This window comes from Mustela nigripes, chromosome 2, assembly GCF_022355385.1.
Source record: "Mustela nigripes isolate SB6536 chromosome 2, MUSNIG.SB6536, whole genome shotgun sequence".
Taxonomy (NCBI): Eukaryota; Metazoa; Chordata; class Mammalia; order Carnivora; family Mustelidae; genus Mustela; species Mustela nigripes.
The window spans coordinates 27,561,831-27,580,023 of record NC_081558.1 but is presented as its reverse complement, the minus strand read 5'-3'; positions in this window follow the sequence as shown (position 1 = coordinate 27,580,023).

Here is an 18,193-nt window from a genome sequence, read left to right as displayed (position 1 = left end):
ATCTAATAATTGTCTTGGACACTGTCTCCCCAGTCAAATTCCTGAGGGGTGACCCAGAAAGCACATGTATGTGAGAACTAATGTGCGTCGCCCTAGGTCACCAGTCTCTGTAACTCTAATAATATTTTCGTAACAACAATGTTCCTTTCTGTCTCTTTTTTTATTTATAGTAAATCTGAAGGGCGTATTTGGGATGATCTAACACAACAGATGCTTTGTGGGATACCCCAAAAAAATCTCTTTAGGGGTTTCTGGAACACTTTAAAGAGATGGGGGAGGGAGATGCCTATTTTAGTCCAGTGCTGTTCAATAGAAGTTTCTGTGATGATGCAACTCTATATTCTATATTTGCTCTGTCAACACAGTAGCCACCAACAATACATGGTGGCGAGGAGCCAGTGGAAAGTGGCTAGTGGGACTGAGGAAGTCAATTAACTCTACATTAGCTAATTGAATTTAAATTAAAATAAATAGATAAAAAGTTTCTACAGTGACACGTGGCTGGTGGCTACCTCACGGACAGCTCAGGTCTGGAGCCTGTGAGGAGGCCGATTTGGCACGCAGCTGCTTCACATTCAAGCTGCCTTCCAGGGTGAACGCATGTAATAACCTTCCTCAGCAACGTCTGGAAACCAGCCAGTAGTTATTAATGCTGATGGAAATAACAATACAATTTATAAGGAGCTTTCCTCTAACCTCACTTTAATCCTCACACAAACCCTGCGAGTCAGCTCCTATCCCAATGTAGGGAAGAGATGGAGCAGTGTAACTGCTGGACCTAAGTCACAGATTTTTGGCTCAAAGTCCTGTGTCTGTTCTCTGAGCCCAATGCTTAGTGTTTTTCCAATTTTATAATACTCTGTAAGTATTTACCTGTCCCAGGTAAAGAGGGGATGGCGACAGCCCAATCAGAACTCAGGAAAAGGAAGACACAGCTCATAGCTCCAAGGGCTCTGCCAGATGGGGAGGAGGGAGGGCTAGGAGGGTGCACGATGCCACGGGACTGCACCCATGCAGGTCCTAAGGACATGACTCCACTGCCACTGCTGGTGCAAGGGCCCTGGCTGGGGGATGGGAATTCACCCTGTTTGATCTTCACCAAAGCCCTGAGAACTGGTAGTATAAGCCCCATCTCCCAGCTGAAGAGGGAGGCTCTGAGGGTTTGCATGACTTGCTAAGATTTGTTCAGCCTCTTCAAGTGGTAGGGACAAGCTTCCTGCTCATCTGCCTCTAGTGCCCCAGACAGGTCCTACCCGAGTAGATAGCCAAAGCTCAATAAAAACAGGGGCAGAAATGGAAAAGCAGTGAGTCTCGTCTTCACCAGGAAGACGAGGTTAGTCAGTCTGCTGTTTGCCTAGAATTCTCTCACGCTTATAACCTGAGGCTCAAGTTTCCAGGATGCACGGAAGTTAGTTCTTACTAATGCTCTAGCACAAGGGATCCTGGGGCTGTGGTAAGCATGGGAGAGAGACCAGCACAGCCAGTGGGACTGATGGTCCAAAACTGCTCGACTAGAAATGACAAGGCAGAGAGAGATGAATCTGGAGTTTTCCCCATTAAAGACAGGGGATCACAGAGTCCCCAGGCCAAGACAATGACACCCCTGACCCACACCCCCACTACCCTGTGAGACTATATCTAAACCAGAGGTCACCAACCTGTCCTGCCTGGGAGTGTCGTCGGGCTCAAGGCTTTCTAAAGGGAGAGGAGAAAGAAAAGAGGAAGAAAAGGTGAAGAGCCAGATGAGGAAGGAAGAAACAGAAGTGGCAGCTACCACCACAGGAGCTCCTAACAGTAGCAACCTGGTTCTCCCAGCAGGAACTCCGCTGAGACCCCCAAGACTGCCTGCCCATTCCCTGCACCCCTCCCCACCCCCATGGCTCCAGCTACACCCCCTGGATCAAGTTCCTGGTATCCTTCCAGTCTGTTTGAATGCAACTGCATCCAAGAACCCTTCCCTCATCCCTGTCCTCTTTCATGCTCCTCCCCTTTCTTCTCAGCTACTTCCTCCCTCCCTAGTCACCCCTTGTTTCCTTCCTGTTGATGGAGGACACGGGACCTAACCCAAGTGAGCCTTCCAAAGTCTGTCACATAGTAATGATGTTAATGTTAATGATCTGGTAAGGATTAACATTCCCTGAATGATTACTATTGTGCCAAACACGGTTCTGAGCGCTTTATATGGATTAATACCATTTTTACAACAACCCTGTGATATAGGTGCTATATTATCTTCATGTTACAGAGGAAAAAAGTGAAGCACAGAGAGGAAAATAAACTTGCTTTAGGCACACAGTTAGCAAGCAGAAGAGGTAAAATTCGAACCCAGGCAGTTTGATTTTTCAACTCTTTCCATTAATCACTTCAGTGAGTCCCTACAAGCGTTCACCCCTATTGACCTACTCATTTACTTACTGGTTTTGAGTAATTCTCCACCTTAAATATAAACTATGATACAATGCAGGTAGTTCTGTATACCTGTTGTAGTTAGCAAATAATCCAACAGCCAGGAAAGATAACAGCAAGTAATCTAATTTTTCATTTGCATAGTATGTGATTTATTAATTGCTCTTGGTAAGCATTTTTAATCTGTCGTATGTGCTTTTTTGCACATTCCCCCTTAGTGAACATCGAGATACATTCAGTGTACATTAGATACGGGATTTGAACAATTCCTTAAACATGTTTGGGGACAATCTGTGGTTGGTGAAACAGGGTTCTGCCTGAGACACAAGCAGTAACTGTGAGAATGACCCCAGGAAAGGAAGTAGACCTCTTCACTTTACTGGAGGCAATACGGTAATGCTGGCCCCACAACACACTGGTGTTGTTTTGTTCTTTGAATGATAATAATCAGTCTTGGTTCTGAAATAGGAAGGAAACTCAGACTGAGTGCCCTGATGTGTAATGCTAAGGGAAACCAGAACATCAAGCTCACGCTGGACCCCTATTCACAGGCAGGCATAATAATATTCTCCAAAGATGTCCTCATGCTAATCCTTAGAACCTGTGGCTATGTAAGGCCATGTAGCAGAGGGGGTTAGGTTGTAGATGAAATTAAAGTTGTGATTTGGTTAACCTTATTATCCTGCATTACCCAAATGAGCCCAGTGTAAACACAGGGTCCGTGTAAGTGCAAGAAGGAAGCAGGAGAGTCAGAGGAAGATGAGACTACAGAAGAAAACCCCAGAGAGATGCAACATTGGCTGACTTTTTGAAGAGGGAAGCCATGAGCCGAGGGATTCAGAGGGCCTCCAGAAGCTGGAAAGGGTAAAAGAAACAGATTCTCCTCTGGAGTTTCCAGAAAGGAATGTAGGCTGCAAACATCTGGATTTTATAAAGCCCAGTCCAGTGAGATCCATGTTGCACTCCAAGACAATAAGAAAATTAATTTTTGTTGTTTTAAAGCCCTAAGTTTGTGGTAAGAGGAAACATGCAGTGAGGTAGGGCAAAAAGTTAAGAAGAACCTGCCTAGGCAAGCGTAGAATCATCAGGGCTCCCCTTTCCTGGCTGAGTGAGGCCGGGGAAACCCCTGCGTGCACTGCTCTCAAGCATCTTTCCTGCCACTCAAGGACCTTCCCCATGGCTCAGTTGCAAAATATAGGATATGGAATACATTTCCTGACACAGGTGACGCTGTCCAAATTATAGACAACTGAACACAAAAACAGAACATCAAAGAGCCTGCTTCTGATTTAAGTAGCCAGAGTTCTCCAGACCCAAAGTGCCCAGAAAAATAGTTTCTCTTCTTTCAGTTTGTCTAATACAGCACTTTTAGAAAACCCTAAGGGTTATATAGCGACTGACACATCCCTTTTCTCTCCTGCATCCTCACTTGGGCCAGTGGGATAGGTGTGGGGAAGCAAAGGGATAGCCAGGGGAGGCGAGAGCTTGCAGAGGACACCCACCCTCAACAGGCTGCAGGCTGCTCAGAGAAAACAAGGTGATTTTTTTGATCGGTGCTATTTAAGGATGAAGACAGACTTCATGGAGGAGAGAGTTTGCTGCTCCCTGACCTTGGCTGTGTGTTTTCCTCCATCCCCTGTCAAGTGTAGTACTAAGAACAAACAATTGCTGATGAGCTGGAGCATGAGAATGCAAAGGGCAGACCGCAATGAGCTGACTCCAAGGTGAGCCAGACTCGAATCCTAGGAAACGCAGCTCACTCATACCTGCCTAAGGGAAGAGGGGTTGGAGAGGTTTCAAGGCCTTCGCAAGGACTTTGGTGTGCAGCGTGTGCTAGGCATGTCTGTGGGTGAACTCTGTGATCTGGAGCAGGTGATTCAGACTCCAGGAACCTGTCTGGTCAGGTCAAGGCGGGAAGTCATACATGGCCACGGAAGTGCTGGCAGGGTGTTCTGGAAAATCTTCTCTGTAGCAATGAGCAGGCACTCCCTCTAGCTGGCTCACATCAAGGGAGGGTGAGGGACAGATGTGAGGGTACACATGGACCCTCATAACACCCAAGAGCAAAAGTTCTGATGAATTCTGGATTCCTGACTCTTGTTCATTCCATTAACATCCTACCTGAGGTCTGTGGAACTATTTTCTTTTCTTCTTTCTCTCCCCTCCCCCACCTTTGGCTTAATCTCTTAATGGATTTCTTACTTTCTTTTTTCAACAGAGACATAATTAACATCCAATAGAATACCCAATTATAACTGTACAGCTCTGAGATTTTTTTACATAGATCTATATAATCACCAACCACACGGAGGTATAGATCAGGGGTCAGCAAAGTCAGGCCTGTGGGCCAAATCCCATCAGCCACTTTTTGTAAAAATAGTTCTATCAGAACACAACCACACCACTGTTTGCATCTTGTCTCGGGGTATCTGAGTAGTTGCCGCAGAGTCATGAGAGTTTCAAAGCCTAAAATCTTTACTAGCTGCCTGAAGGAAACGTCGGCAGAGCCCTTGTAGAGAGCCTGCCCGAACCTCCCTACTCAGTTGATGCCCCCCACCAAGAGAATCCCTCTTTTTATTTCTATTACTGTAGGTTAATTCTGTCTGGTTTTGAACTTCATATGAATGGAAGATTATAGCTTTTATTCACTCAACAAAATGTGTGAGGCTCATCCATGTTCACTCTTGGGCACCACCATTACCACGACCTATTACACCATAGGCATCCTCTGCTCGGTCCCACTGACAGCAACATGCTACCCAGACGCTGGCTCCGAGAGACCCAGAGCCCTCTGGGTTCTCTCTACTCTGGTGATTCCTGACTCTTTCTTTTTCTCCCCCACTCTCTCCCTCTCTCAATCACCTATTTCTGAGCCACAGATACCACTGAAAACCTGACGAGAGCCGGAAACACTCTTCTCAGATAAATGCACAGTCAGAACGTGCCCAGCTAAAGATGAAAACCTGTTATTGTATTTTTATGTTTTTCTCCTCATGTTAGTCAGAGAGATGTGAGGAACCCACCTTGGATTCCTGACTTTGGTCTCTTTAAAAAAGGTGTGTGAGAGAGAAGACCCTGTCATCACGCAGATTCACCTGAAAGGATAGGTGCAGTACATGTACCTCTTGAAGGCAACCAAGGAGTGGAACAGGATACTCACCGATCTGAGGACCTGAGCCAGGCATCTGTGTTCCCTGGAAGATGCAGGGACAGGGCACTGACCCAGCCTGCCAATGGCTCAGTGATGTTCAGGTCCTGCCTCCAGAAACTACACAGGCGTCATTTCAGCAGAACAACAATGGCATCTGCCACTGACTATGTGGGCCAGGTTTCAAACAAGACTTGGTATGGGAGGATACCATTAGCAGCAGTGGACTGAATGGCTTCCAGAACTTTCCTGGCTTGGATGTGGGAAATGAACAGAGCCTTTAGGAACAGGGTCCTTAGGGGAATCTCAGGGTTCTGGACCACATAAAAAATGAGAGAACTTTAAGATACTGATTACCCTTGGGTCACCTGGGTGGCTCAGTCCATTAAGCTGCTGCCTTCAGCTCAGGTCATGATCCCAGGATCCTGGGATCGAATCCCATGTGGGGTTCCTTGCTCAGCAGGGAGCCTGTTTCTCTCTCTGCCTCGGCCTTCTTATGCTTTCTCTCTCTCTCTCTCTGACAAATAAATAAATACATTAAAAAAAAATCTTTAAAAAAAAAAAAGATACTGATTACCCACCTTCAAGGAGGTGAGTAAAGGGGAAATTAATCAGCAAATAAGAAATGCAATCCTCTTTTACCTCAGATTTGTGAAGCGGTTCATACCATTTATATATACAAACCCAGAGTTTCACACATAATCTAAATGGGTTCATGGACCCCAGGTGAAGAGCCTCAGTTTAATATGCTATCCTGTCTACTTCAGCTCCTACTGAAAACAAGCAGAGCCTTTCTGTGCTTAGATTAAATTCCCAAGAGAATGTTTTTAGTCAAGTTAATATTTTTAATGAGGCCACACAAATCCTGGTCTCTGGCCATTCCATGGATTAGTTGTCCACAGGTCAGGCTCTCAGCTACAGTTTGGGTCAACCACAGTGGGCTGGGGAGAGGGGGCAGTACAGTCCTGTGATCTCAAACATGGCTCCCTGGGCAGTGGGGTGGGGGTTGGGGGGCTTCCCTGAGAAGGAGGGGAGTCCCGGAGACTTGGAGATGCAGGAGGGGAACTGCTTAGTAAGTGCAGCACTGGAACCAGTAAATGGTCACAAACGAGAGCTACAATGATGCTGACGAGGAAGATGTGAGTCAGCCCCTACAGAATCACTTCCTCCTGGAAGACATTCCTCTTGGTGATGCTCATGGCTGGTCCATGTTGAAAGCAGATATTAAATGTACACTGGGTGACAGGCTTTTGGAACATGGACATTTGATGAGGACACACATTTAATGAAATTAGAGGAGGGAAATTAAAAGTGTCCCTCAAGTCATTAAAATACAGGTAGTTTGAGGGTTTCATTGAAAATGAATCACTTTTATAAATACTTAAAAGCTAAATAAAGATATTGCACAGCAATCTGAATAGGAATATTGTTTGAACAATTACAGAAGTTGTTCCTTTCATCTAATAAATTTATGTAATTAAACTAATGTCACAGTCTGCTCTTGCATGGTGGCAACATGACAGAAATGCAGGATTTCTACTTCACTGCTGGCTAATTAAGATGACGTGTAACTCTACTTCTTATTTTCAATGTTCTTTTGGATTTTGTGCTTAAACTCCCCTTCCTCTTTCCAAACCTGATGTCTAAGTAGTTATAAATAGGCCTCCCAAGCCAGGGCTTGAATGTGATTTGGCTCTATTCTCTTTTCACCTCAAATTAGCTTAGGCGTCAGTAACCATTTACAGAGGATTAACAAAAGATACAACCTGGATTCCAGAGAAGGGGATGAGGAGGTCTGCTTCATTTGGGACTCAACCAGAAGGGACATATTACTGGTCCTAGGGTTAGAGAGAAGTCCAGGCATCTTGGATTTTATTTTTATCCTCTTGCTTTGGGGAGTTTCTTTTAGAGGAAATATAATTTTCTTCCCAAAGTGGCAGGCTATTGTAGAAAAAGTCTGTACCATGTCTGTATGTATGATAGAAAACAGCATCTGTACTGTAGCCCAGCTACATATCACTTACACCAACTGAGTTCTGCTTTCCTCATCTGTGATATGAAAGGCATAAATAGATCCATCCCCCCATTTGCCTAACTTGCTAGCATTTCTGAGTGCCTAGAATGTTCAGGCACCCATCAATGACAGAGAGTGCTTGGCTTCAAAGAACTCACTAGCAGGGAAGAGAATACAGTGCAGAGGTGAACAGCCCAGATTCTGGAATTAAATGATCTAAGTCCCAGCTCTCCTCACCACCCCATTATCCTACAAGCTGTAGACTCTTAGACAAGTTCCTTTTCATCTCTAAACTGCTTCTCTATATTTAAATTAGGATATTAATATGATATCATAGGACAGGTATAAAGGTTAAACAAGATAATACCTACCAAGCACATTGCCTAATAGCCATATGAGAGGCTAAATTGATAAATGTGTTTAAATTGCTCTAATATGGCCATGTAAGTAATGCCTGAGCAACAATAAGAAGGGAGTCACTGATTCTTTCTGAGATGAGCTGAAGGAGAGCAGGCAAAATTTTAGAGGAGGCAATAGTCAGATTTTGTAAGATGAGTAGAAGCTTACAATAGAGAGAGGGAGTTTGGATAGTGGGGACAGAGGGGACCATAGGTGAAAATTCACAGAGAATGAGCATTAATGTTTTCAGGTGAAACCTCTGGTACATGCAGGGAATGGCAAAGGTGAATCTTAAAGAGTAATACTGGGACTACTTTATAAGCAGCATATCCGTCAGAAGGCATTTAGTTGCTAATTATACAAAACCCAGCTTGAACTGCCCCAAACTATAAAAACAATTTATTAGCTTTTTGACATAGGTAAGTTTATGGCTTTTAGAAACATGAATACCTAAATAGTCAGAATGTTTTGATCTAAAGACCCAATCATATCACCAAGGAGCTGATTTCTTTACATTTCTACTCTTCTTTCTTTTTAAAAAATTATTTTTATTAACATATAATGTATTGTTTGCCCCAGAGGTAAAGGTCTATGAATCATCAGGCTTACACATTTCACAGCACTCACCAGAGCATATATTACTCTTCTCTCTTTTGTATTATCTTCTTCGTCCTAACACCGGATGTCCCTTATGGTCACAGAGTGGCTACCAACCACCAAGGTTATATGCTTCCCAGGTAACAACCAAGGGATGAAAGAAAGCCTGCTCCTGAGACCATCCAACAAGAGTCCTGGGCTTTATAATGACTGACTCACCCTGAACTAATCTCTGGGGCCAACTGAGATAAGTCTAGGGCACCTTAACCAATCACTGTGAGATATGGGTTTATCCTTCTGGAAGAGAGCAGTCAGAGCCATGTTTAAAACTGAACAGCTGGCCTTTATAACCCACATACCTGCTACAAAAGGGGGAGGAATGGGATGGTTGTAGAAAGACCGACCACATGGTTCATCCAGAAGACTTGGAGGCCATGCTTTAGACTTGGTTGTTTACACAGTGGATAATAGGAAGTCACTCATAGGCAAAAGCCCACATATTCAGAAAGAATTCTGGAGGCAGTCTGGGAACAAATTGGGGCAAGGAGGCCAGTTTGCACCTAATTCATCTCTTAGTTTCCTTATAGAGCAAACATCCTAATTCTGTTGGGGAAAGAGGTATTCTGGGTATCTACCATACCTCTCAGAAACCCTACTTCTTGGGCCGCATTCCAGTTTAGTGTGTTGAGCTGTTCACAACTCCCAAGCTGCCAGTAATAACGGGGCAATAGCTGTTAAGAAATTCAATGTTCTAAATCACCTTAAAATCTCTATACTCTTGAGTTTTGTCCTAAAAACACTTTCAGGACACATGAGAGAATCTTAGAGGTGGCACAAGGGAGAATATGAGAGCCAGGACCCTAGAGCCAAACAGGCTCCCTGGAAGTGATATAACCTCTGAAAAGTGAAGAAGAAATAGTCCAAACCTCGTAGTTTGCAAATATTTATAAGAACAAACCATGCACAAGTCCCCCTGCTAAAGCTCAGGAGAGAAGCAACTGAGCAAATGTTTGTTGCATCACTCCCCTCAGATCTGCAAAGAGAAATAAAGGGGACAGATCCCTAGGATACCAGGCAAATGCAACCTTTAGTAATCAGGAAGACTTTCATTGAACACTTCTCATACTAACACCAGGGAAGATCTGAAGGCTATCCAAATCCTCAGAGGTCATGGCCAGAAGGCACAATGGTCACAGATGGAAGTCACTGGCATTTATTTGCTCCCTTAGAAAAAGAAAAAGATTCAGGGTTCCCCACTGTTCTTCTAATCCTGGGGTGACCTTCGATGTCCTCTTACTTGATACCCATCATCATGGCACTTAAATCATGTTTCAACAATACCCAAAGAGGAAGGTTTCTCACTTAAGAAAATCTAAAGTACTTTGATGACTTGTATTTTTCTATTCTTTAAACTCAGGACTGAAATTATACATTCAAGTTTATATGTTACGGGACAACTTGAACAAACTTACATTTTTAAAAATGGATTACTTTCCTACTCTGCTGTGATCACAGCAGTGCTTCCTTGGTTGTGTTTCAAATGATGGCCTCACCAACACTTCTAGAACCCTAACGAGAAAAGCTTAGAAATAAACGAGCTCCATGCAATATGGCATGCAGACAGGCTTCCTCCTGTAGAAGAATGTGCCTCTGTTCAATGGGGAGGCACCCACACATACATATTTCCCTCCAAACACTAAAGCTAGGAAGAAGATAGCTTAAATTGCTGTGATTTGTGATCAGGAAATGAATATGTATTTTTATTGCAGCATTCATTACACAGAGTACAACAAGTTTTGCTTAAAGCAATTCCTGTATCACTTGATATGAATGTTATATTGTATTGTGCAATGCACCACTTCTTGAAGAAATATTTTACAAAGAGAGTAATAATGGGAGGTTTTAACGTATCCTTCAAGCACTCAGATAGAACCAGCCTATTTCCATCTTTCTCCCTGGAGCCACTTTGACACTGGGCTGACACGTTGGTGACAACGCTTCATAAAAGAAGGCTTTTGCATTCTACCTTATGTATATTCTGGTTAAAGTACAGAGCTTAAAATTGAATGAGAGAACTCATGGAAAGCAGAAAAAGCTAAAGGCGATGCTTTTGTACCAAGGTATTGGAAGGAAAGGATATACTAAATGGCATTATCTTTAGAATGAAATGATCAGATGAATTAGAAGCTCTTCAAGTAGATGCAAATTAGAACACACAAAAATAATTTTTTCCCACTAAAAATTTGTGTAAGGCAGTATCTAGGGCTTTCCAATCCCATTGTTTGTCTAGCCTAACTTTCCTCTCTTGCTGAAACTACCTTATCACTCAGGTAAGTAGCCCCAGGACCTAGGGGTCTTTGGTTCAAGCAAAGGTGGCCACTGCCTGGCCAGCTTCTGGGCTGGCCAAAGACCATCAAGAAGGCCTGATACAAAGGGATTTGCCCATTAGCCAAGAAGTTGTCTCCTTCACAAGAGAAACTGGAAAACTCCTAGAGGCCTGGAGGGTAGGCCATGAGTGGAGGGGAAGCAGCTGATCCCCTCAGCAGCATAGTACCAGACTGAATAACCACTGTGTTTAAGTAACAAGCCATCTCCGCTCACAGGCTTTTCGATGGGCATAGGGCTCATTGTACCCTAAGCTCCGGAGGTCGGTACGTGATCTAGCCCTGGTCAGTAAGACTTCCCACCCCCTGGCCACACTGGTTGATTCCAGAATGCGCATCTGCCCCAAGTCTGAAGCTTTGGTTGCAGTTATTAGGAATAGAACTTCCCTCCCATTAGGATAACATAGGTCTGGAGTAATGAGGCTTCCAGTGAGTGAAGGGAGCCTGCCTGAAAGCTAAGCCAACACATCTGAGATCCTAGATTTAGCCATATCTGATGGTGCTGAGCTCTAGGGACTTAAAAAATTTTCTTAATAAACTATTAATTTCATAATAGTTTTAGATTTACAGATAAGTTGTGGGGACAGTCCAGAGTATTCCCACATACCTCACACCCAGTGTCTTCCATTGTTAACATCTTACAATAGTATGATACATTGCAATGAAGCCCATATTGATACATTATTAATTAAAGTCCCTGCTTCATTGAGATTTTCTTGGTTTTTAGGCATTGCTCCTTTTCTGTTCCAGCATCCTATCCAGGACACCACAGTATAGTGAGTCATCATGTCTCCTTCAGGTCCTCTGGACTAAGGCAGTTTCTTAGACCTGCCTTGTTTTAGACAGTTGTGAGGAGTACCAGACGGGTACTTTGTAGGATGTACCTCAGTTAGGATTTCTGATTTTTTTCTTATGATTAGGCTAGGTTATAGGTTTGGGGGAACAAGGCCACATATTAAGTACCACACTCACCACATTTTATCAAGGGTACATGCCGTCAACATGATTTATCATTGTTGATGTCAATCTTAATTACCTTGGTGAAGCAGTGTTTTTAGGTTTCTCCACCATAAAGCTACCCCTTCCCCTTTCCATGCTGTACGAAGTCATTTCTTACAGTGCACACTTACCGCAGGAAACACTATGCTCAACCTCTTATGGACAGAATACCTACTACGTACGTAATTCCACCACGTGGATTTGCCACTTTTCCCTCATTTATTTATTCAATCACTTATTTATGGTGATTAATATGAACTTGTTTTATACTTTTTTAATTCAATGCTCCTAATTTATTTTTGTGACTCAAATTCTTCCAGCTTTGACCTTTCACTTTGTTTGTTCAGTTGGCTGCTATGTCCCCTTGACATTCCACATCCTTGAATATGTGGGTGTTTATGTGTGTGTTTTGGGTTTTGAGCACTTTCTTACTTTCTGGTCTCTAAGATGCTCTAGGTGCATTACTGTATATTCTCTGCCTCCGTTCTAGAGTTGGTCATTTCTCCATGGAGCGTAGTTCATTTTTTGGGGGAATGGTATTAAAAACAAAGATCTGGGCATTGGATGTAATCATGGATTTTTTAATTACCTGAACCCATTCATCCTCTCTTTTTTTCTTCCCTTAAGTCTATTTTATTCGAACTTTCTATCACTAGAGACAATTTTAAAGAAATTAATAGAGATACAAGAATATAAAATAGAGCTCAACCATCTCCTCTCACTTCCTCAGTTTTAATGAAGACTAGCCCTAATCTAAGTCTCCCCTTCCAGCCCAGGCAGCCTTCTCCCCATCATCTAAATGGAGAAAGGACAGAGCCCACATACCATACAAGCAACATGCTTGTCTGCAACAACACACACTTGTTCTGGGCTGGCCTAGCTCTCTTGGGCATTTCTCTCCGCTTTCTCCATTTTTCCCTTCGAAGCCTGTGTTCTATATGTTCATCCCCCTCCCCATTTTAATGACCCCAGTTCAAGCCTCTTACACCAGAGCTGGCTTGAAATTCTAGCCCAGTGTGCCAGAAATACAAACACTGCACCAGCCTTGCTCTCACAGATGAGCGAGCAGGCTGAGGCCTGCCCCACGACACAGTTCATGTCATGGTGCTGTGTCTGCTGAGTGAGGTCCCCTTTCCTTAAAAAGTTATATTCCAGGTTTATTGGAACTTAAAAACCTTTCTTTAGTGGGACTTTTCTCATGCCATCTGTTCTTTTTCTTCATCGAACATGCTTGCAATTACATATTTATTTTCTATTTGTTCTATGTTTTTACTCCTCCATTCCCTATGACCTTTAACAGAGAAAAGGAAGATCTGTTTTATTCCTCACTCTTCTCCAGTCTCACTCAGCACAATGCTTGGCACATAACAGACACCCCATAAATGTTTGTTCAATGCATATATGAATGAATAAATGAATGATCAATCCTGGACCCATGGCCTCCTCACTATCTTAGGATCTGGAGATATAAGAAACCAGTTCAGTTCTCACCATAGAATATGACAGAATGGTGTCAAGGGGACCCTGATAAGGGATTAAGTGATGCCGTGCAGTTTAGGATAGCTGGAGGACCAGATCAGCAAAGGGAACAAGGCCTCCTAACTAGGTTGGGAGATGACCGCAGTTCACCAGGCAGACAAAGGAGCAGAAATGGGAATTCTGAGAACAAATTCCAAGCAGCAAGTTAGATATGAGCAAACACAGGGAGAGGTCATAGGGTTTACATCAAGACGAAAAGCCAGGAGTAGCTCTGGACAAGGGTGAAAGAAGTGGAGGAGGGCCAGGGGGTGGCCAAGGTGAGCCCCTGGGGAGCAGAGAGCAGGGAAGTTGCATATTCCAACCTGGGTTTCAGAAGGATATTTGGTAGACGGAGTTCGGGAGGGACAACAGGCAGGAAACCTAATTGGAACACGGTGTTGTGGGCTAGGACCAGGCCCCTAGCGTGGGAGGTGGGGTAGACAGGCCTGAACACTAGGGCCATGTCTGCACATTTCTAAACAGAGCACATATCAGAGTGTCTCCTGAGGGGGGACAGTGCACACTTTTCCCTACTCTGTGTTCTAGGACCGTATGCTGGAAGCTTGATGGAAACTCACACTGCAGAGATTGGCAAGCACTCAAGGCTTTCTTTCTCTTTCACTTTCTTGATTGTTGTTGTTTTCTTTCCCTATACAGCCAGAATACCACTGCCAGAAAATCAACGAACAATTCTGAAAAAGAAAAAAAAATGTATTTATGCTTTGTTCTCTTTCCACAGCTTTTGGGTCAGGTTCCAAAGTGGGTCTGTACGGGTGGGGAATTCTGAGTGAATTGGCTGCACAAGAGGTACATGGACCTCACCATCATGAGGAGAAAAGTAAGGTCTGTCTTCTTAGAAAAGAGGACACGGTCTATATTTAATTCACTGAGTCTGTCTGCTCAGTATTTTTTCACATTTAAATATGATTTCTAACTAATAATTTCCATTGCTCCAATGGAGATAGTCGGGGTAGGGGGAGAAAGAGAGAGAGAATGGGAGAGAGAAGGTAGAGCAAGACACAGAGAGGAAAAAGAAAAAAATGAAATTTAAAAAGGAAGGGTGAGAAATAACAGAAAAAGAAAGTAAGGGGAAAGGGGCAGTTGTTCCTTGCTGCCGTGAATCGCGCATCACATCCTTGAGGTTCTCCAGTTACTAAGACAAAGCTGCAGCCACGGACACTGAGACCATTCTATAAACCAACACAACTCATTGTTTAAATGACAAGTAATATATAATCTAATTATGTGTCCTCCATTTTACAGATGAGAAAACTGAGGCCCACAGAGGTTAAATACCTTCTCCAGTCACCCTTTTAGTAAATCACAGAGCTAGGTTTGGAGGGGGGATTTGAAACCAATTTGTATCTCCATAGTGCTCTCCCTTCACTACTATACAATAAGGCATTCACACTTTCCCACACACACAAAGCAAAGTGTGGTTCTCAGTGAGAACATCTGAACACCCACTCTGGGTGCACAGGCATCGTGAAGAACACAGAAAGTGTCCCTGTTCTCAGGAATTGGCTCACAGTGCATTTACAGGCAGAATGAATGACAAGGTGGGAGCTTGGGGACAACACCCAGGCCCAGTGAATGGGAGCTCCTTGAGACTGGGTACTATGTCCTTTTATCTTTGCATTGCTGGTACCAAGCACAGAGCCTGGCCCGCTGCACATTTACTCAATGAACAGCATGAGCTTGTATTTGAAGGGTGGATTAGATCTTTCTTGCCAAAGAGTCATTTAGAAGTCCTTGCAAAGTGGGAGAATGGCTGAGCCACGGGTTTGCTGTGTGTGAGGAACAGAAAAGTAGCCAACATTTGCCTCTGGAATGGACTGTCACTTGCTGCGTTCCGCAGGACACATCGCCAAGCCCTGCCTGGACTGTTTGTTCCAGATGCCCTTCCTCCAGCTCTGAAGTCCAGATCACAGCAGCAAGGCCACTGGCAGTGAGTTACAAATCTTCTGATGACTGAGGAGCTCCTAATGGATTTACCCAGTTACGGGGCAGAGCTTCTTGACAGGGGATTAACAAAGAAGGGAGAACAAAAGGGTATTTTTAAACTCTGATACAACAACTAACAATGGCAGAAATGGCTTTGGATGATTTGAAAGCAAACATTTTTTTTTTCCCCTTCAGATTCAAAATCACAGAGACATCTTTTACTCACTCTGCTTTGCCTTCTCTATGCAATCAGCCACCAAGTTTTACATGTTCATAAAATATGTCTTGCAGCTTCCCTTTCCTTCTGTTTCCATTGCCTTGGCCTAGGGTGTAGTTGAATGTTTGCTCAAAAGCCCCCTTAGAAATCATGACTGTGGATACCTTATTAGAGAGACAAGAGCATAAGGCCCAGGGGTGGGGAACTTTCCAGAGATGACAGGTTAGGGCAGAGTCAGAGCCATGACCAAGCACTTCCCACTTGCAGGAATCTGCATTATTTTCAAATGTGTCAGCCAGGGTTCTTAGCCATAAGCAACAGACATAGACTCTGATGACTGTAAGTCAAAAGAGACTTAGTGAAAGTATATCAGAATGGCAGGGGGCTGAGGGTCAGACTCTGAGAAAAGCCTGGGCCATGACTCATGCTGCCACCATGTCATCAGGACAGGCTACCTCTGCATTACTTTTCTTGCCACAATGCAACAGCAATGTTCCGACCTCCAACTGTTCCATCCCTGGCATCAAACATTTGAGTCCAGGGGCAGTGCCTGACTCCTTTTCCTCCTCCTTTCAGTGCAAAATACACCCTGGAAAGACCCCCTGGACCAGATCTCCCTCAAAGGGACATGGGGGAAATGGGAGAGGCTGTGGGAAGGGAATGGATGTTGGCAGCCAGAATACCAAGAAATTGAACACTGCCTTTCTGTGGTGTGCAGGGAGTACCTTCCCAAATGAAACTTCTGCCTGTTTTTCAGAAGCACTCGGAGCCCACCTGTCACACAACCTTATACAACCTGTAACATGTGACTTGAAAATCTCCAGTGGCATAAAAGTAAGAGCCATTAACCACCACCATTCATAGCCTGTTTTATACCCTCCCCCATTATACCATCATCTCCAGTGGAACCTCACCATAGCTGTCCTCCAATCCTGTTCTCTACTTCATTTAGGCTGGTCTAGTGGTGGCTACTAGTCCCATCTTCACCTCTTTACTCATGCTGTTCTTATCTGGAATGCCCTCCCTTACCTCTCAGCATCATCTTTGGATGATTCAAGGGACAATTCAAGTTCTACATTTTATAACAGGACCTCCTCAAGCAATCTTACCAACAGAGATGTTTCCTCTATACTCTTAGCTTTACCTCTCATTTGACAATCATCTACTCTCTCAACTGGGTGCCTGGCCTAGAGAAGACTTTCAGCCCATATCTGCTGAATGAAAGAATTAAACCTTTACTCACCCTTCAAGACCTAACTCAACTGTATTGCCTCTAAAAATCTCTCCCTGGCCCCAGGCATGAATTAGTCCCTTGATCTTTAAGTTTCCTTAGAATTCTGTCTATAACCACACTATAATACCTATCACCAGGCCTATGAATCATTTGCTTATCAACTTGTTCCTCCATTAAACCATAAGATTCTCATAAACAGGAATCACATCTTATTCTTTTTTGTTCATATTGTATCTGGCATATTTTATACCTGTGCTGTATAATATGGGAGCTACCAAGAACATGTAGCTATTTAAATTTAAACTGTAATTAATTAAAATGAAATGAAATAAAAGATTCCCTTCCTTAGTTGCACTAGCCACATGTGAAGTTTTCAACAGTCATGTCACATGGGGCTAGAATTAGACAATGCAGATCTAGATCATTTCCATCATCACAGAACATAATAGTGGACAGTATTGTACCAGGCATTCACAATATTATAAAAACAGCCATCATGTGAGAGTTCATTATGCTCATGCATTGTGCCAAGTGTTTTATGTACACTCATTTAATTCTGAGGACTATACTCAAAGGTTAATACTAGGATTATCCTTATTCCATAAAAGAAACTGAAGCACAGAATGGTCAAGTGAGTTGGCCAAGGTCATACAATAAATGGATGGGGGGCCAGATTTTACTATTCTCATAGGCAAGTTTATACTCATAATCACCATGCTTTTGTTCAAGGAAGTGTTGTACAGTATTGCATAGCATAGTATAAATAAAATGGCCTTACAAGTCCCATATCAAATTCTAACCTCACCCCCACATGTCAGCTGTTAGACGTTGGAAAAATCAGTCATTTTCTCCCTAAAATGGAGATAATCCTAATTATTTCCTAGGGTCACTGTGAAAAAAGAATGCTCTTTATTTAGTGCCCAGCACATAGTAGGTGTAGGTACCCAGTGGATTTTAGCCATGTTCTTACTCAATGTTTTACCCTCCAGGGTGTTAAGAACTTCTTAGCTGAGCTTCAGGTACCTAGTAAACCTTTGTACTTATTATTATATAGGACTGATTCTTATTTTGAGATATTACCCTTTGTTCCTTCCCAATATTTTTTAATATGGCTTTTACAAATCCATCGACTAACTGCCCACTCAATTTGTGTTCTGTTATTAATGTAACATGACAGGGGTGGAGGGTGGAAATAAATGTTACCTTCTACAGCTAGGAAACAAGAGCTCTACAGAAAGGAAGGAACCACCTCAATCAATGCAAGCACAGGAAAGTGGTAGAGTTTTAACAGGAGAATTTCAAGCATCAACCCTGATAGGGGTATGGGGCTACC